This window comes from Piliocolobus tephrosceles, chromosome 5, assembly GCF_002776525.5.
Source record: "Piliocolobus tephrosceles isolate RC106 chromosome 5, ASM277652v3, whole genome shotgun sequence".
NCBI lineage: Eukaryota > Metazoa > Chordata > Mammalia > Primates > Cercopithecidae > Piliocolobus > Piliocolobus tephrosceles.
In genome coordinates, this window is record NC_045438.1 from 10729666 (window position 1) to 10751490 (window position 21825).

The 21825-nt window shown below is 40.0% G+C and overlaps 1 protein-coding gene across 1 annotated transcript in view; it reads right to left on the reverse strand.

Annotated features, from left to right (window-relative positions):
- The window catches only part of LOC111547272 (keratin, type I cytoskeletal 9-like), a 114148-nt gene that overhangs the window by 69928 nt on the left and 22395 nt on the right, over positions 1-21825 (reverse strand). The gene's annotated exons all lie outside the window — the stretch shown is intronic.

Sequence of the window (21825 nt, forward strand, 5' to 3'; positions counted from 1 at the left end):
GGATATCTCTAAGAGATTTTAAATTTTGTGAGGCTAAAATCGCAGTAGTTAAGAGCACTGTGCTGTACAGTAGTTTGGCTCTACTACTTCCTACTTATGTAATTTTAGGCAAGTCAAACCTGAAGACATATACAAAGGCTGTGTGAGCTCCAGTGCTTCGTATGTGTGTTAGGACTAAATGAGATGTGGAGCACAATGCCTGGCACATAATAAGCATTCAGTTAATAAAATTCCATCTGTCTGTCTAGCTGTCTATCTAAATGTGTTCTGAGAAGGGTAGGGGCAGTGAAGTAACATTTTCTCAGCATCTAACATTTTCTTCCTTCTTTTTTAAAACCAGATAAGGAAGCTGAGACCCACAGAAACTAAGCAATTTTGCTAAGGTTCTACAGAGAGTATGGTGGCGCTGGATTCACAGGTGGGTTTGCCTGACTCCAAGACTCATTCTCTTTCCACTATACCACATTACCTTTCTCATTAATTTCCTAAAACCTATGGGTTCTAGTATGCTGTTCACAGTACGCTCATGCAATACCTGCTTCCTAGTACATATATCTATTTTATAGGTGAGGGATGACAGAGGCCAGGGCATTAGAAAATTAAATATCATTTTAAAAGAGTCTTCTCATATATGAAAGAAAAACAAAAAGAAAAAAATAAAGCTCAAATGTTACACAGAGGAAATTCTTGCTTTGGTAATTCTACAGAAACTATGACAACTATGGTTTAATGACCTTGTAAGAATGTGGCATAAGTGATTTATATTCACACTGCGGTGTCCTGATTTGAACTAACAGACTACAGTTTCTAAAGAATAACGTGTGCAGCTATTGGACCAACCTCAATGTCTAATGTTAGCACAAAACTTGCTCCTGAAGTACTTAATCCCAGTTAAATAAGCAAAGTGTGTTCTTAATTGCTAAATAATAGCTCTCTGTTTCATTTTGTAACTTTCCCACACCCTAAGTCAGCAATCACAGAACAGCTACCTATGGAGTTATTTTAAGATATCCAAACAAGGTATTTTCCTAACTAGTTTCTTTAACAAAACAAACAAATAAACAAAACATGAAGGTAGTCATTTCTTGAATCATCTGATTTTTATTAAATTACCTCCCAGAAAATGTTTAATTCCTTCATGTGAGCTGTTAACTCACATGTTTATTTTGTTTTTGTTAAAAACAGAGTGGCTTAAAGAGGATGATACCATATGCAATACCAGTTTCTAAATGTCTCAACGAGGATGGTCATGTACACATTTCTACCACTTCAATTAAAAACAGAAGACCAAAGCTGAATGATAAGAAAGTATTTTCCAAGCAGAGCTAAGCTGGTTGGTGTGAACTACTTTGCTCCAGCAAGTATACTGACAGGAACATAGTGTGCAATTTTATTTAGGTATTTGGGCTTGAAATGTGAAACCCCCTATGTTCAGAAACTCTTTAATCCATTGGAAATATTTTAAATGCCTACTGTAAATCACAATGCAGTTCACTAGACAGTTCCCTAGATTGTTATTGGCAACAGCATGACAGAGCAAAAGATTGAAAATGGTTTTTTAAAATCTTTGCATCTAAAAGAACATAGATAGAGAGCATAGTTCGAGGCAAATGAACAAGTAGAAAGGCTTTTCTTCCTCCTCTTGCCCAAGTTCAGAGGCAGTAACACTCTGGAAAGGCTAGAAAGTTATGACAAAAGGTCTGAAAATCCACATATTCTCCAAGAACAGATTGAGGGTTGCATAAAATAAGGACCCATATCTTCTAAGAGGTTGGAAACCACTGCCCTATCTATCCCCTCTTTAACTTTGTTCCTTCTGCCTCTTCAGGAATGGAGGAATAGGAAAAGGAAAGAGAGCAGCTCGAAGCAGAGATGGGGAGGAGATAGGGACACAGAGCACTGTCTGATACCATTCTCATCAACCAGACGTAGGAGGGAGCAGAGCTGGGATACTATCCCTGTTCTATTCTAACTCAAGCACAGAGTTATGATGCCCTCAAAGAAACAATGAAACCACTATATGGAAAATGACTATATTTCACCTGAATTTCTGGATTTGAGATCCCTCGAAATGACAGGGAGAGTTGGGAGCGTTTCTCAATAAAGCAGGCTGTTAAATTACATTATTTTCTAAATCAAGACAATTATCAAATTGAAAAAGAATCAGTAGAATTTCCAATCAAGGTGGCACAGTAAATTCATGTTTCAGCTTATCTTCTATGCTCTAAACACATGGTAATGAGAGATAAAATAGGAAAAAAAGAAAACTAAAAGGCCATTGTTGGGTTCAAAAAACAAAACTAATATCTTTGTGGACCAGGAACACAATAGAAATGCAAAGCAGTAAGCTGGGCTAGAGCCGCAGTTGATCAGGGTCTGGGTCTTGAGGCAGCTAGTGGCAACTGGAAACTCAGCTCTTGTGGAATACGCAGACTAAAATGCTCTGCTCAAGATGAAGACCAATGCCAGCCATGTTACTGGAAGTCAGAAACTGGGGCATGACTGAGGTGATCAGCCATCCTGGTTTTCCCAGGACTCTTCCTGTTTTAGCACTGATCATCCCAAATCCCAAGAAACCCTTTAGTTCCAGGCAAAGAGTGGTTTGTCACCCGGTTTTCCCCAGCCTCATGAAAGGAGGCTGAATAAAACGGCTTCTGATACTGCCTGGGGCTGTGTATTTATGGGAAGCTTTGGACCCAAGAGGGCAAAAATGACAAAAGAAAAACATCACCACAGCAACCGAGCTGAGCTAACAGCTGGTTCAGTTACTGAATTGGCCATATTCCCGATATCAGTAAGGAGTAGGAGCCCTCTAAAGCCATTCTAAGAACTGGTTCTGGAATAGGGTATGGAATGGGGAAAAGGGCAGATAGAAATACTCATCAAACTTGAAGACAGGCCAAGAAAGGGTGACAACAAAAATATCTCCCACTCAGAGTGATTATGCTAATCAAAATCCTAAAACTTATAAAGAAGTAAATGCTAAAAAGACAGAATCAGGCCGGGCACAGTGGCTCACGGCTATAATCTCAGCATTTAGTGAGACTGAGGCAGGCAGATCATGAGGCCAGGAGATTGAGACCATCCTGGATATCGTGGTGAAACCCTGTCTCTACTAAAAATACAAAAATTAGCCGGGCATGGTGGTTCATGCCTATAGTCCCAGCTACTAGGGAGGCTGAGGCAGGAGGATGGCTTGAACCTGGGAAGTGGAGGTTCCAGTGAGCCGAGATCTCGCCACTGCATTCCAGCCTGGCGACAGAGCAAGACTATGTTTAAAAAAAAAAAAAAAAAAAAAGAAAAGAATCAATGATGGAGTAACTAATGTGGGACTAGCATCCTGCTATAAAAAATGGTAAAAATAGACAAAATATGTAAAATAACCAGTTCGAAAATCTGACTAACAGGTAGTACAGGACTGTGATCTCTTGGGAAAGAAAAATGAAGTGAGTTCCAGTCTTCTTCCCGGAGGCACTCTATGGATTGATACACAAAGAAGGAGAACCTAAGCAGAGTACAGTGGTTTTGTTGAGCTTAAGAGAGAGACAGGAACTTACGAGGGCGACCACAATTTGAGAAAGAGAGCACCACGAGAGACGAGAAAGCTGTCAAGAGACAGAGCTCCAGAAATCTGCATAAAAATCATCTTGAGTCAACAGGAATACTAAGATGTACATCCATAAAATGGGACTATGTGAGGCCAGGCAGAGAACAACTACTAGAAGAACAACTCTCAGAGGAAGAACTACTGGGGCACAGAGACCTCAGCAACACTTTCACAGGGCTGACAAGCATTTGAGTTACAACCAGTGGAAATGCCTCTTGAACCTATGGGTGCTAAGCAACAATCCTCCAAGGCATTTCTGTGTGTCTTGTGACAACTTTTGACCTAGACTGTCTTTCGAAGGATGTTTGTCTAGCCAATAGCCTTCGGAAGGCATAGTGTCATCCTCCAGCACAGAGGACAGACTTGTTTCCTGACCAGAAAAATAAAGTGAATGGCTCCTTCCAGGACAAAGTGTGGCAGATTTACTAGTGGTTACCTTATAAGATTAGAGGTTTCCTAAGCCTGGGGCTCTTCAGATGTGACACAAATCAACTGTATGTATAGCATTTACCTGGAGCTACTCACATTGTCCCCATTGTCTTGGCTTGGAGAACAAGGAAAACTAAGAGAACATAAAGCCCATGCTATTTGCTGTACTGTGAATAATAAGGTTGTCTCTTTCTGACCTGGGAGTCTCATGTCTTCTGCCAGCATCTGTGCAACTGTGGCAAGCTCATTTACTGGCTTTGAAGTAGGGTAAAATCTCAGACCCTGAATAGTCTCTGACTTGACAGAAGAGTATTTAACAACAAAAGTATGGCTAAAGTAGCCCTAAAGAATTCTTTAGAACAGCAATTGGTGGCTCCAGCCCACAGGACAAATCCAACCCAAAGCCTGGTTTTGTATGGTTCACAAGCAAAAGATGTTTTTTACATTTTTAAGGTGTTGTACAAACAAATATGCAAAAGGAACTGTAGAAGCTAAAATACTATCTGGTTCTTTAAATAAAAACTTTGTCGTCTTTTACTTTAGAACCATCTTAAGAAAGCATATAAACAAGCTAGAGGCTGGGTGCAGCGGCTCACGCCTCTAATCCCAATAATTCTTTGGGAGGCCGAGGCAGGCGAATCACCTGAGGTCAGGAGTTCGAGACCAGCCTGACCAATATGTAGAAACCCTGCCTCTACTAAAAATACAAAATTATCCTGGCATTGTGGTGCATGCCTGTAATCCCAGCTACTCAGGAGGCTGAGGCAGGAGAACTGCTTGAACCTGGGAGGTGGAGGCTGCAGTGAGCTGAGATTGTGCCATTGCACTCCCGTCTGGGCAACTAGAGCAAAACTCTGTCTCAAAAAAGAAACAAAACAACAACAACAAAAAACAAGCTTGAAAGGATCAAGTTGACCTTCAACTACCTGCTGGAAGTGAATGTTCTTGGAAAAAAGATAAAATGTAGACACACAACTACATGGTAATCACAATGTCCAACACCAATAAAAAATTATTAGACATAAAAAGTAGCAAGGAAACATATCCCATAACTAGGATAAAATCAGTCAGCAGAAACAGACTCAGAATTGACAAAGATGACGGAATAGGAAAAGCCTTAAAATAGCTAGTATAAATATGTTCAATATATGATGGAAAACACGAAAAGACAATGGTCTTTCTTGATGTTTCATGTGCATTGCGGAAAAAAAATGTGTCTCTGACAGTTGTCAGAGTGTCAGTTGCCATTAAGCAAGTCTCAAAAAATTTAAAAGAATTGGCATTATAAAAACATGGGTTCTGAGTATAAAATAAAATTAAATTAGAAATCAATAGAAAATAAATCTGCAAAATTCCCAAATATTTGGAAATTAAGTAACTTAAAATATATAAATTGCAAGGAAAACTATAGAAAAATATTTTGAATTGAATGATAATGAAAAGACAACATATCAAAATGTGTGTAATGCAGTTAAAACAGCACTTAGAGGGAAATTTATAGCAGATCATCTCTAAAGAAGGACCATAAGAAGAATAACTATAAATAGGCTGAATGTCTACATTGAACCAAAGTAATTTTTAACAGCAACCTATTGAAAGTGTAAAAGTTCAGAAAGTATTAAAATACATACTTTTCTCATGGTATACTTCTTTTAAAGTACAGTTGACCCTTGAACAATGCGGGGGTCCCCACACGATGCAGCTCAAAATCTGTATATAACTTTTGACTCTCCTAAAACTTAACTAATAGTCTACCATTGACCTGAAGCCTTACCCATAACATAAACAGTCCATTAACACAGACTTTGTATTTTGCAAAAAGTGTAAAGTTTTCATGCCCACTGGCATAGTTGCAGTAATGGCTTCACAAGTTCCCTTTTCTTTTATTTAAGAGACAGGGTTTTGCTCTGTTGTCCAGGCTGGAGTGCAGTGGTGCAATCACAGTTCACTGGAGGACAGCCTCTTGAATAGCTGGAACTATAAGTACAAGCGCACACCTCCATGCCTGGCTTTTTTTTTTTTAACATGAGACTTATTTTATTTAATTTTTTTTCCCATAAAGACAAGAGTCTTACTATGTTGCTCAGGCTGGTCTTGAACTCCTGGACTCAAGTGATCCTCCGTCTTCCAAAGCATGAGATTACAGTCATGAGCCACTGTGTCTTTTTACAGTGGTCTTTAGGCTGAATTCATTCATCTAGAAATGGCAGGCGGTTGCAGCTGCAGACCTCAATCTCTGGTACGTATCAAGGAATTCAGCCTTTTCTCGTAATGTCTTAACTTTTCTCTGCTTATTGGGAGCACTTCCAGCATCACTAGTGGCACTTCATATGGGCCCCATGGTCCCATACATCCAAGGTTTATAGCATTGAACTAAACACGATAAAAAAAATACTCGAGAACTCCTACAGATCACTTTTTACTGAGATACGCAATTTACTGGAGGCGAACTGTTCACTCAAAGATGATTGATTAGCATCACATAGAGTTTTAAGTGGATACTCCCAACACATAAACTCATTGCAACAGCAACAGGAGGTTGCTATAAAACTATTAGAGTAGTACAGTTACTTTTATGCAGTTATGACTTAATACTGTATCTTTCTTTGTTTACATTTCTTTCCACTAGGAATCTTCCATAGTATGGTCTGTGTGTAAGGTTTGATAAATTTTAAATTTTATAGTGGACTTGTATATACTTTATGTTAGTAAATTATAAAATAGACTAGTATGTACATATATTTTATGCATTCATAACATACTTTTTTCTTAATTTCTTCAATATTTCTGGGTTACACATTCACCTGCAAGTTTTTTCAAATTGTCAAAAATCTCCAAAGAATTTTCCAAGGTATTTATTGAAAAAAAAATCTGTGGGCTGGGCATCGTGGTGTACACGTGTAAATCCCAGCAATTTGGGAGGACAAGGCTGGAGGATCGCTTGAGGCCAAGGGTTTGAGACCAGTTTAGGCAACATAGCGAGACACTATCTCTACAAAGTAAAAAAGAAAAATTTAGCTGGGCATGGTGGCGTGAACCTGTAGTCCCAGCTACTCAGGAGGCTGAGGCAGGAGGATCCTTGATCCCAGGAGATCGAGGCTGCAGTGAGCTATGATGGCGCCACTGTACTCCAGCTTGGGTAACAAAGGGAGACTTTGTCTCTAAAAAGAAAAAAAAAAAAAAAGAAATTTGCGTGTAAGTGAACCCATAAAGTTCAAACACGTGTTGTTCAAGGGTCAACTGCATATAAGAGGGAGAGTCCCACAATTCCTAGAAAGAGGAATGCCCATAGTGACTCAACTGAAGCTGAAACTGTATTTAAATTATGTTTATAAAGCAGAATTGGGTCCAGCGCAGTGGCTCACGCCTGTAATCCCAGCAGTTTGGGAGGCTGAGGTGGGCGGATCACTTGAGGCTAGGAGTTCAAGACCAACCTGGACAACATGGGAAAAACCTGTCTCTACCAAAAATACAAAAATTAGCTGGGAGCGTCTATAGTCCCAGCCACTTGGGGGGCTGAGACAGGAGAATCGTTTGAACCTGGGAGGTGGAGGTTGCAGTGAGCTGAGATCATGCCACTGCTACAGCCTGGGCAACAGAGTGAGACCCTATCTTCAAAACAAAACAAACAAACAAACAAACAAAAACAGAATTGGTGAAACAGATTAAAAAAAATTCAGTCTGCATGACTGATACTCCTAGGTCATTTTCCAGTTATACTCTTACGGATTCACTCTTTCAAATATTTATAAGTACCTACTATGTTCTAGGAATACACCAGTAATATGGGACAGGAGTAAAAAGGAAAAAAACAATCCCAACCACTCAAGCACCTTACCTGGGGTAGGGTTGAGGGGGGTGACAGACGATAAACAACAACTAACAAGTAAAAATGTATGGTATTTCACAACATGGAGATAAGTGTAACTGAGAAAAATAGAGTAGGGGAGGTGGGGGCAGTTATACTTCTAAAGAGTGGGCAGGAAAGGCCTCATTGACGATATGAAAGATGAAAGGTCAAAAAAGGGTAAGGGAACCAGCTAGATGAAAATCTAGGGCAAGTAGTGGGGGTTCTAGGAAACTAAAAAATCTGGGGCTAGGTGGAAGTTCTAGCCAGGGTGTGCTAGGAAAAATAAAATCAGTGTGGCTGGTGCAGAAAGAGCTGAGGGAGAGGAGTAAGATATTAGGTTAGAGAAGTAAGAAAAGGTAGAGGGCAGGGAAGACCAACTAGGGTTGGGTTTTTTTTTCTTTAAAGATTTTAACTTTTACACTCAGTGCATGAGAAGCCTCTGGAGGGTTTTGAGCAAGAGTGCATTTTATGGAATCATTCTGGCTATTGCGATGAAAACAGAGTGAAAGGGAGCAGGGGCTAAAAGGAAACCAGGCAGGAGGCTACTGCAAGAATCTGGGAGTGGGCTGGTCATTGCTTCCACCAAGCTGGTCGTGGGAATGATCCAATAGAGAGGGTGGGAGTGATGCTGCAGGGGAGAGGAGAAAGTTGCTGAATCACTCTTGGAGTAGGGGAAGGAATGGGATCTAGTGCACAAGTTGCAAGGATACAGCTTGGAACATTTCATTCATAAGAACAGATGGAAGACAGAGAATACAAGGCACAGTTACAAGTAGGTGACTCTATATGGTGGTGGGGGGAGGTGGTCTGTGGAAGTCCTTCTCTGATTACTCCTGTTTCTCAGGGAAATAGTAAGTACAACTAAAAAGGAAGATAGGAGAAAAAGTACTGGTGGCTTGAGGATGAGAAGGTATGAAGCAGTGGATGAGGAGAGTAGGAGAATGAGTAGATTAGATTTGATATAGTTGGTATTTTTAACCAAGGCACTTTTGAAACAATTTTCTAACATTTGTTCCTAAATTTAGGTACACAAAGAAAGCATCATTTTGATGCAAGTAATTATCAATGTCTATCCATCTTTATTATGCATATGCTACTCCAGAGAGATAGCAAATCCTGCCCTCTAGTAAAGATAGATGTGTCTCAGGAATGTGTAGCTAAATGTGAATGGAATATTGGCAGGTTTGTAGCTTTCTTGCACATTTGCAGAGCTGAAAACAAGTTCTGTTTTGAATTCCTTCCTCATTACAAGACTACCTTCACAAGAGAATCAGTGCATTATACATTTAAATGTGCTTATGTCTATTTCCCATTTACCCTAAGATTACAGCTGAAGAGAAAACTTTAAGGAGTAAATTAATGTCATAGAGGAAAAAATGCTTATTGTTAGAGGCTGGAATATTAGAAATGTTTTCAAAAATACCATGAAGCATTATAATGACCGCCTCATATAGAAAGCTTAGAAAAGATTTTTTTTTTCATAGCCTGCAGGTATCATCTAATAAAACCATCTCAAATAAATAAGGGTGTAAGTTATGTCATGAATGTGCTATATATAAAAATTACAAATCCATAAAACCTCTGATGAAGTGACAGGGAGACTAATTGTCATTTTATGTTTTTTCTATTGATGTAACTCAGGAAAATAGAAAAACAATCTTGGTGTATTACGAGACATGAATAGTGTGTTGATTCTCCTAAATTGTCTTATTCTCCTAAAACTTTGTATTTGAGAAACAAAATTACATTGGACTCCTTGGGGTGTGTGTGTGTGTGTGTGTGTGTGTGTGTGTGTGTATTTTCCCGCCTAGGAAAAGACTTGTATATATTTTTCCAGAATCCAAACCTTTTGCAAATATCTCATCATACAAAATTCCCTTGTTAAATGGAATCTTTAGGCAGGTGTTCCAAGGCAGGAATCTCCTGCATCTCCCAACATGCTGATTCAAAGGACAGGTATCTTTACAACTGACATACTTTTAACAATAATGATTTTTTTCCGTGTGTGTGTGTGTGTGTGTGTGTTATCATAGATTATTATTTAAGAAAATTAGGCCACTTCCCATAAGTAATTACTGTTCATGTATGGGAACAAGACGTCAAAAAATAATCATTGGGAATATTCAAAACCAACCAAAGACTCAATACTCTCTTTTTTTGTTTTGTTTTGTTTTGGTATGAATGAAGCAAAATTAACCAAACTAAGTCACTGGTTCCTAGAAAACATTTAAGGGTTTAAAAATGTTGTTCTGATTCCTCTTAAGAACAGAGGAAAATGTTATAATTCTTAGGTAGAACTGTTTATTCTGCTTAGTTCAAGTTTTGTTTTTGAATGGCTGTAGGCAGTTTTCACTTTTGGACAAAGTCCATGATGCCATTCTCAGGTAGGTTTGACTGTTTTCAAATCTAGATAATTTTTTAAATATTGGCTGAGAGTGAATAATACAAATGTTCAAATTACGGCCGATCCATGATTACGAGGGCCAGGAGTCTGCACATGTAATGAGCAAGGCTTGTACTCTGAAGTAATTTCCCTACAAGTTAAGAATACATGCCAGGTCAGGCATGGTGGCTCACGCCTATAATCCCAGGACTCTGGGAGGCTGAGGCAGGCAGATCATTTGAGGCCAGGAGTTCAAGGCCAACCTGGCCAACAAGGCGAAAACCTGTCTCTACTAAAAACACAAAAATTTGCCAGGTGTGGTGGTGCGCCTGTAATCCCAGCTACTTGGGAAGCTGAGGCAGGAGGAAGCTGAGGCAGGATAATCGCTTGAACCTGGGAGGTGAATTGCAGTGAGCTGAGATGGCACCATTGTACTCCAGCCTGGGCAACAGAGCAAGACTGCCTCAGAAAAAAAAGAAAAAAGAAAAGAAAAAAAGAATACACACCGAAGAAACCTGGATCCCTTTACTAATATATTATAAATGAATGAAATATTATGAGAGGGACCCAGATTTTAACTAAAAAAAAAAAAAAAAAAAAAAAAATCAAAGGGCTATTCATATTTTCAGCCCATTCTACCTCAAAGTAATAAGAATTTTCATAATCACGTTATTATTTATCCCAAATTTGTCTCTTCAATCTTTCACAGAAGGAAAATGTAACTCAAGAACAAATTTCTGTCATAAAGCCTCTGGTATAAGATATTCCTGATGAATAAGTCTTTTAAAATAATAGCTAAAATAAGCGTTTTGTTTTATTCATGCTTTTAATCATCTCAGCAATTCTTGTCCCTCATTTGCACATGTAATTGAAGGTTGACTATGCTACTGCTACACTCCAAATTTCATTCTGGTACCATCTGTACCATCAACCCTGTTCAAACTTTCAAAGTGTCTCAGGTCTAAATGTCTTTGCTTTCTGATAATAGACGGCACATCTATTTTATGTGGGAAAAGATAGGGAAGAGCATGTTCTACATTGATTTATAAGTAAATAATCCTAAAGCCTTGTTTTTACCATTAATTTAAAACAGAAGCTATAAAGCCTGGGGAAACTTAAAAGTTCTCTTGAGTGGAGCTTCTCTGATTTTTTTCTTTCTTTTTTTTTTTTTTGAGAGGGAGTCTCGCTCTGTCGTCCAGGCTGGAGAGCAATGGTATGATCTCAGCTCACCACAACCTCCACCTCACAGGTTCCAGCAATTCTCCTGCCTCAGCCTCCCTAGTAGCTGGGACTACTACAGGCGCCCACCACCACGCCTGGCTAATTTTTTGTATTTTTAGTAGAGACAGGGTTTCACCATGTTAGCCAGGACGGTCTCGATCTCCTGACCTCGTGATCCACCTGCCTTCGCGTCCCAAAGTGCTGGAGCTTCTCTGATTCTTCCTAAAAAAAATTAATCTGGCCGGGCATGGTGGTTCACACCTGTAATCCCAGCCAAGTTGGGGAGATCACTTGAGGTCAGGAATTCGAGACCAGCCTGGCCAACATGGAGAAACCCCATTTCTACTAAAAATACAAAAATTAGCCAGGCGTGGTGATGGGTGCCTGTAATCCCAGCTACTTGGGAGGGTGGGGCAGGAAAATCGCTTCAATCCAGGAAGCGGAGGTTGCAGTGAGCAGAGATTGTGTCATTGCACTCCAGCCTGGGCGACAAAGTGAGACTCTGTATCAAAACAAAACAAAAATTTGAGCCCTATTTGCCTCTGCCTCTGTGTCTGAGGGCACGCCTGGCAGCATGCCTTATAAGTGCTGTTACAGTCTAATACAATCCTTCTTAGCTTCTCCACAGTAGGCACCTCACCTTACCTATCACAGACGTACCTATTCAATACTTATCTAGAATGCATTAAGTACCAAATACATCTTTGCCAGGTTGATAAATAATTCTGTAAGACAAGGGATTTGAACTTGATGACATCAAAGTTTCTTTCCAGGTCAAAATTCTATTATTTCCATTTGTCTCAACTTCCACCTATAGATTTTGAGAATTCCTAGGTATGTTCATATTAATGCACAGAAGTTGTCAATTTGGTCTTTAATGGGGTGCTAATCCTTTTCCTGCATTATGTTGGTGATTTAAGACCCAATGTGAAGCTAATACAAGTAAAATCCTATTAACAGTTATTCTAGACCAGTGCCGTCCAATAGCAATAACACAAGCCAAAAATACAAACCACAAATAAAATTTTAAATTTTCTAGTAACTACATTAAAATAGTAAAAAAAAAAGTGAAATTAATTTTAATATTCTATTTAACACAATGTGTCCAAAAATAGTTTCAATATGTAATCAGTATAAAATAATGATTAAGATGTTATTCTTTTATAAAAATTGTCTTCAAAATCCAATGTGTATTTACACTTATAGTACATCTCAATTTAGACTAGCCACATTTCAAGTGCTTAACAGCCTTACGTGGCTAGTTAGTGGCTGCTGTATTGACAGCACAGCCTTGATATTCAAAGTGTGGTCCATGGACCAGCAGCACTGGAATCAAGAGGAAGCTTGTCAAAAATGCAAATCCTTGGAATCATAATCTGCATTTCAACAAGCACTCCAGGTGATGTGTATGGACATCATGTTTGAGAAGCACTATTCTAGGAGTATTCAAATTCTTTTTCACTGAAACTGTTTGGAATATTTTTATAACATCTACATTTCTAATATGTATCAGTTTTTAATATGTATATGCTTGCTGGGTTCCCTCACCCCTGTATTTTAAGATAACTAAGTTTTTTTAGTTACAAAAGCAGAACTTGTTTATACTATAGAAACATTAGAAAATACAAATAAGCAAAAATAAAACAGGCCAGGTGGGGTGGCTCACATCTGTAATCTCAGCACTTTGGGAGGCCAAGGCAGGTGGATTGCTTGAGCTCAAGAGCTCAAGACTAGCCTGGGCAAGATGGCAAAACCCCATCTCTACAAAAAATACAAAAAATTAGCCAGGCATGGTGATATGGGCCTATAGTTCCAACTACTCAGGAAGATGATGCAAGAGGATAGCTTGAGCATGGGAGGTCGAGGCTGCAGTGAGCTGAGATTGTGCCACTGCACTCCAGCCTGGGCGATAGACACTGTCTCAGACAAAAAAAAAAAGAAAGAAAAAAAATAGAATAAAAGACACTTCCAGCTCCACCAGCCAGAGACAAGTACTATTGACATTTTTGGTGTTTATCCTTCTATTCCCTAAAATGTTGTTTACTTCTTAATTATACAATACAGAAATATATTCTTATAAATAATTCAAACAGCAACTCATAAACTAAGGTCTCCTTAAATCACTTCCCCAAATTAAGTACCCTCTTAGAGGTAATTGCCATTGTAAGTTTGAAGTATATTCTTTCACATCTTGTTCCAGGCATTTAAATAAATTTATATAATCCAGAGATACACATGAACTTACACACATGTATATGGATGACATTTGTTTTGTTTTTAGAAAAACATTTAACTTGCGTTTTCACTTACGTATGTATCAAGGTACATTTATTCAAGATCATTTTTTAAAAACGTTAGTATATATTTTTAAAAAGTATATTGAGTATACACAGTATATTGTATATTGAGTATGTACAGTAAAATTAACCTTTTTTAGCATTCAGTCCCATGAGTTTTGATGAATGCATACAATAATGTAACCATCATGATCAAGATACAGAACAGGTCCATCACCCTCAAACTGTCTTTATGCCTGATTGTAGTTTGGAGGCACTTGTTCCTTCTCTAGCAATCACTGAACTATTTTCAATCCCTAGTTTCGCCTTTTTTGCTTTTTTGGAGGCAGAGTCTCACTCTGTCAGCCAGGATGGAGTGCAGTGGCATGATCTTGGCTCACTGCAACCTCCATCTCCCAGGCTCAAGCAATTCTCCTGCCACAGCCTCCAGAGTAGCTGCGATTACAGGCGCGTGCCACCATGCCTTGCTAATTTTTGTATTTTTAGTAGAGATGGGGTTTCACCATGTTGGCCAGGCTGATCTCAAACTCCTGACCTCAGGTGATCTGCCCACCTTGGCCCCCCCAAAAAGTGCTGGGGTTACATGCATGAGCCACTGGGCCCAGTCCAGTTTTGCCATTTCTACAATGCTACATAAATGGAATCATACATTTGCCTTTTGAGCCTGGCTTCTTTCACTTAAGCTAATGCCCCTGCAATTCATCCATGTTTTCTGCATATATTTGTAGTTTAGTCCTTTTTATTGCTCAGTAGTATTCTATTCTATGGATGTACATTATATGAATGTTTGTTGATCTGTTTACCAGTTGATAGACAATAGGGTTGTTTCCAGTTTTTGGTAATTATGAATAAAGTTGCTATAAACATTGAATTTCAGGTTTTTGAGTAAATACGTAGGAGTGAGATTGCAATTAGAAGGCATCTTTTTTAATGGCTGCATTTTACTTCAGGACTGAAATGTATATGTACATTTATTCATTCAATCAACAAATATTAAATACTTACACTATAATAGATAATGAGAGTTCAGTGAACATAGTGTTGGTCAGTGTTAGTCCTAATCCTCATGGAATTTGCTTTTAGGCAAACTCCTATAAATAGGCATGTAAATTAATCCCCCTATCGTATACAATTAACTTTTTTAACCTTAATTCAATCATTACCAATCATCTACCATTCTGCCAAATATTTTCGTAGGAGTATTCAAGGAAACAAATGAGGTTCTAGGCAGTAGTCTTGGTTGAGAGAGCTGCGTATCTCTAGCAATGGCACTATATTGGAGATGGAGCAGTCGTCTAGCCCCAGGAAACTGTTGCAGTTTAATGCTGTTGCAGTTTAACGTAGGGAACCTGGGATCATTGTTCATAGTCCTAGGACGGTTGTTTTCAAAATTTAGTGTACATCAGAATCTTGTTGAAACACAGATTTCTGGGCTCCACTTCTCATTCAGTAGGTCTGGGATGGAGTCCAAGAGCCTGTGTGTGTGTGTGTGTGTGTGTGGATATGTATATATATTTTTTGAGATGGAGTCTCGCTCTGTTGCCCAGACTGGACTGCGGTGGCGCGATCTCGACTCACTGCAAACTCCGCCTCTGGGTTCAAGACATTCTCCTGCCTCAGCCTCCCGAGTAGCTGGGACTACAGGTGCCCGTCACCATGCCCAGCTAATTTCATTTATGTATTTTTAGTAGAGACAGGGTTTCACCGTGTTAGCCAGGATGATCTCGATCTCCTGACCTCATGATCCACCTGCCTTGGCCTCCCAAAGTGCTGGGATTACAGGTGTGAGCCACCGCACCCGGCCAAGAGTCTGTATTTTCAACAAGTTCCCAGGTAAGGCTAATGCTGCTTGTCCCAGGAACATACTTTTGAGATCTAAGTTATTTCTGGCAGTTTCTGAGCCTGATAATCTTAAACTTGGATGCTCATCTCCTGTTAGGAATTCGGAGATCTAGAAGTATTAACAGCTATCTTTGAAGTTATTGATGTAGAAAAAAACTCCTGTGGGCCAGGGACTCCTCTGCAGGATCACCTGACAACTGTAGTTCTTCAAGATTTTATTTTCATTTCTCTTATCATCTTCAGGTAGGTTTTTCCCTGAGTTGTACTAGTTGGCAGGGTAGCATGTTATCTGGCACCTCTCAGCACCACCAATGGCACAGAAGGGCTTCCTGCTTTGAAGGATTCTACTAGAGCAGGGTCTTAACATCAAACTTAAAGAGTTACATCCTCTAGGTTAGAGGTGCCTAGATTTCCTAGATGGGAAGCCTTGTGCAAGTTCTGGGGTATTCACCTGAAACTTCAGAGGGGCTAGGGGGAACATGCTTATCCCGGATTTAGGGGTAGGGGGAGTCTTGGGCACATGAGTTGGCTGCAGGGGCCAGGTCCCACAGGCAGAGGAGCCAGAGTTGAGTTGCTTGTAGTTGTTGGTGAGTATAAAGCTAACTGCAGGAAAAGGCTTTTTGGTTTCCCTCCCTTTGCTAGTTTGATGGGCAGGTTTAATGAAGGGATCCCTGGTTTCATTCTCTTCATAGGAGGTTTCAAATCAGTTTTACCCTTCACTAGCTCCACCACCAACTAGTTAGTTCTTGGGAAATTTCCTCATCTGTAAAATGAGAACAATCCCCCTACCTCTCAGGGTTATTGTGAAGAATAATGAATAAATGAATAATGAATATAGTAACATATGTAAAGTAGTGTGGTAACTGACATACAGTAGGCCCTTCTTTATCTAATGGGAACATGGATCCCAGGTGGGAAAGCTGCAGTACGCCATTCTGTGGGAACTCTAGTTGCCTCATCACAAAGTATGCCTAATTCTCCCATATAAGGGTACTGACATTACTGCCTTTGAAAAATGAGGCTAACTAGCTTTGGGGGCCTGCTGTGAAGTCACTCACAAGCACATGCATTCTCTCGAGGACATGTAAAATCGGAGCCTATATTAGCTGACAGGATAAGAGCCACACCACATTAGCACTTGAAGACTTGCAGGATCTAGGACAACTATTCACAATATGGAACTTTCATTTTTGAGCTAGAAGGAACAGGGCTGACTTATTTCAATCACTCATTCTACAGATTATCCAGGGAGGTTAAGTGACCTGCTCAGGGTCACAGAACATTGTAATATTTAGGGTTCCCCCGAGTGGGTCTTGTTTTCGGCCACTGCATTCTTTCAGAACCTTGCCCCTTTTGTCAACAAAGCACTTCCTCTACTACCTTTTTTATTTTATATGTACATATACAAAATGAGGAGAAATTCATTAGCACCATTTTGTGGCTCCATAATCTTGCTTAGAAAAGGATTTTGGAAGAGTAGAAATGTAAGGTAAATTGGACGAGAATGTAGGTTGGTGAGACAGAAGCAGTGGCACTCCTCTCTGCTCCCATCTGTCATTCCCAGATACTAAAAGGTTATACTACTTATAGGCTGACTATAAGCATTATTCCAACAACCTGATTTTAGCTGGCTGGCAGTTTAGTACCTATGCATATATTCCAGTTTTATGTTTTAACAGTCAGGAATCTTTTCTTGTTGTCTTAGGCATGTCTTAGCCTGTGAAAATGATTTTTCCCCATATCAGAAACTTAAGACAATCAGCCCTCTTTTTAAAAAGTCTATGAAACATTAGCTTTAGGTATATCACACAGTATTTGTTTTATAAAGGGAGGTTTCCTTTCTGTTCTTTTAAAAAATAGGCTTTTAAAAAAAAAAGCACAAACTAACTCTGTCAGCAGAGAAAGTGGTAAATAATTTCAGAATGGTATAGGAGAGTAGACTCTTGTCCTCCAACACTCAGTGTTCCTGCTACATTTGCTGAGGGCTAAGGAGCCCTCACAGACAAGATGCCTGTTACAGGAGAGCTTGACTCCTCAACTCCCCCTAGCAGAGTAATATTTTCGGAAGGGTATACACGAAGTATACTCTGTCCCCCAACTGTTTACTCTGAGTTCCTGCTACTTTTGCTGAGAGCGCTAAGGACCCATCACAGACAAAATCCCTATTACAAGATCACTTGACTACTCATTTTCCCATCCCCCTTTCTTAATAGAGAGGAAGATGAGTGGTGGTATTCCCTAGTATTCTAATCGCAAAAGAGGCATTTTCTGGCCGAGTGTGGTGGCTCACACCTATAATCCCAGCACTTTGGGAGGCAAAAAGCAAACCTGAGGCCAGGAGTTTGAGACCAACCTGGGCAACAAAGCAAGAGCCCTCCTCTAAAAAACTAAAGAAAAAAAAATTTTTTTAAATTAGCCAGGCATTGTGGTGTGCACCTGTAGCCCTAGCTACTCAGGAGGCTGAGGCAAGAGGATCACTTGAGCCTAGGAGTTAGAGGCTGTAGTGAGCTATGATTGTGCCACTGCATTCCAGCCTGGGCCACAGAATGAGAGTCTAATTTAAAAAAAAAAAAAAGGAAAAAAAATTCTTTTTTTTGAGACGTACTTTCACTCGTTGCCCAGGCTAGACTGCAATGGCGTGATCTTGGCTCAATGCAACCTCCGCCTCCTGGGTTCAAGCAAATCTCCTGCCTCAGCCTCCCGAGTAGCTGGGATTACAGGCATGCGCCACCACGCCCGGCTAATTTTGTATTTTTAGTAGAGATGGGGTTTCTGCATGTTGGTCAGGCTGGTCTCGAACTCCCAACCTCAGGTGATTACAAAGTGCTTGGATTACAGGCATGAGCCACTGCGCCCTGCCAGAAAAAAATTTTTTTGAAGGAGGCATTTTCTCACTGAAACAATGTTAAAAATGATGGGTAAATTTCCCTGAACTATGAATTAGATAAGTTACCGAGAGCTGGCCTGAAAACCTAATAGCCATTTTAAGATTGTTTCTATGAAAAACACATTTATAGGTCCAAAAATTGGCTTACCACCAAATTTTTGCAATATGTTCTGTCATAGATTGGGAAATGGAGGAATTTTAAAAATTTTGATGTACATAAATTCTTTCAAGTGCGGGTTTCTGTTGCAAGATGGCCGAATAGGAACAGGTCTGGTCTGCAGCTCCCAGCATGATCGACGTAGAAGTTGCATTTCCAACTGAGGTACCTGGATCATCTCATTGGGACTGGACAGTGGGTGCAGCCCATGGAGGGCAAATCGAAGCAGGGCGGGGTATTGCCTCACCTGGGAAGCACAAGGGGTTGGGGGATTTCCCTTTCCTAGCCAAAGGAAGCAGTGACAGACTGTACCTGGAAAAGTGGGACACTCCTACCCTAATACTGCACTTTGCCCACAGTCTTAGCAACTGGCAGACCAGGAGATTTTCTTCTGTGCCTGGCTCAGCGGGTCCCATGCCCACAGAGCCTTGCTCACTGCTAGTGTAGCAGTCTGAGATCAACCCTGCAAGGCTGCAGCCTGGCTGGGGGAGGGGCGTCTGCCATTACTGAGGCTTGAGCAGGTAAACAAAGCGGCGGGAAGCTCAAACTGGGCAGAGCCCACTGCAGCTCAGCACGGCCTACTGCCTCTGTAGACTCCACCTTTGTGAGCAGGGCATAGCTGAACAAAAGGTAGCAGAAACTTCTGCAGACTTAAGTGTCTCTGACAGCTCTGAAGAGAGCAGTGGTTATCCCAGCATGGTGTTTGAACTCTCAGAATGGACAGACTGCCTCCTCAAGTGGGTCCCCAACCCCCGTGTAGCCTAACTGGGAGACACCTCCAGTAGGGGCCAACAGACACCTCATACAGGTGGGTGCCCCTCTGGGATGAAGCTTCCAGAGGAAGGATCAGGCAGCAATATTTGCTGTTCTGCAATATTTGCTGTTCTGCGGCCTCCACTGGATACCCAGGCAAATAGGGTCTGGAGTGGACCTCCAGCAAACTCCAAAGGTCCTGCAGCTGAGGGACCTAATTGTTAGAAGGAAAACTAACAAACAGAAAGGAATAGCATCAACATAAACAAAAAGGACATCCACACCAAAACGTCATCTGTAGGTCACCAACATCAAAGACCAAAGGTAGATAAAACCACAAAGATGAGGAGAAACCAGAGCAGAAAAGCTGGAATTCTAAAAACCAGAGCACCTCTTCTCCTCCAAGGGATCACAGCTCCTTGCCAGCAACAGAACAAAGCTGGAGAGAGAATGACTTTGACAAGTTGACAGAAATAGGCTTCAGAAGGTCAGTAATAATAAGCTTCTCCAAGCTAAAGGAGCATGGTCTAACCCATCGCAAGGAAGCTAAAAACATTCCAAAAAGGTTAGACGAATGGCTAACTAGAATAAACAGTGTAGAGAAGATCTTAAATGATCTGATGGAGATGAAAACCATGGCACGAGAACTTCGTGACACATGCACAAGCTTCAATAGCTGATTTGATCAAGTGGAAGAAAGGGTATCAGTGATTGAAGATCAAATTAATGAAATAAAGCGAGAAGACAAGTTTAGAGAAAAAAGAGTAAAATGAAACAAAGCCTCCAAGAAATATGGGATTATGTGAAAAGACCAAATCTAAGTTTGATTGGTGTACCTGAAAGTGATAGGGAGAATGGAACCACATGGAAAGGAACAACCGGTACCAGCCACTGCAAAAACATGCCAAATTGTAAAGACCATCAATGCTATGAAGAAATTGCATCAATCAATGGGCAAAATAACCAGCTAACATCATAATGACAGGATCAAATTCAAACATAACAATATTAATCTTAAATGTAAATGGGCCAAATGCCACAGTTACAAGACACAGACTGGCAAATTGGATAAAGAGTCAAGACCCATCAGTGTGCTGTATTCAGGAGACCCATCTCATGTGCAGAGACACACATAGGCTCAAAATAAAGGGATGGAGGACGATCTACCAAGCAAATGGAAAGCAAAAAAAAGCAGAAGTTGCAATCCTAGTCTCTGACAAATTCTTTCAAGTGTGCATTAAGCAACAAGCATTTTTTGAGTTCCTGAATATCTGTTGTATCAACAATCACAGTACCTGTAGTAACGTATTACTAAAAACTCAAACATAACTTGGAGGTTCATGTTATTTGCTTTATCTTTGTATATGTTTAAAATTTTTCATTAAAAATTTTTTAAAAACCCTTCAAACATAAATTCCACAAATCCCCAAAAGATCAAATTAGGCTGAAATTGGGTGGCAATGTAAAGAACCTCTAATAAAAAGAAAAATCTTCAATTTTGAATTGCATCCACAATACAGACAGCAAACCAACTATCAAAATATTGAAAACATTTGAAATAATGTATCTATATTGGATCTTCCAAAATCTCACATAACTATTGTTCTTAATTAAGAATGCCTTTCAAATGCTTACACGACTTCTTCTTTTTTTTTTTTTTTGAGAAAGTCTCACTCTGTTGCCCAGGCTGGAGTGCAGTGGCACGATCTTGGCTCACTGCAACCACCATCTTCCAGGTTCAAGCGATTCTCCCGCCTCAGCCTCCCAAGTAGCTGGGATTATAGGCGCTTGCCACAACACCTGGCTAAGTTTTGTATTTTTAGTAGAGACGGGGTTTCGCCATGTTGGCCAGGCTGGTCTCAAACTCCTGACCTCAGGTGATCCACCTGCCTCGGCCTCCCAAAGTGCTGGGATTACAGGTATGAGCCACCGCGCCGGACCTTTTTTTGTATTTTTAGTAGAGAAGGGGTTTCACCGTGTTAGCCAGGATGGTCTTGATCTCCTGACCTCGTGATCCACCTGCCTCAGCCTCCCAAAGTGCTGGGATTACAGGCATAAGCCACTGTACACGTGACATTTTAAAAAATCAATATATACCACAAATAAAACTGAATTGAGGCAAATCTTACTAAATTTGGCACAAATGAAAGATCTCTGTTAAGTTTCTGAAGAGATTATTTAATTTTAGTTCTTTATTTTAATCTCAACTGATATTTTAATTCAGTTACTAATTAGTACTTTCAGAACCACACAGCAAAACATATATTCCCATTAATTTTTCAAATGTCTCAACACTACTTTTATATATTTCTATATTATTTTAAAGTATCTAAAAATCCACTGCAATTAATACAGAAAGCAAAATTCTTCTTTTTAAGTATCTCTTTTTAGTATATTTA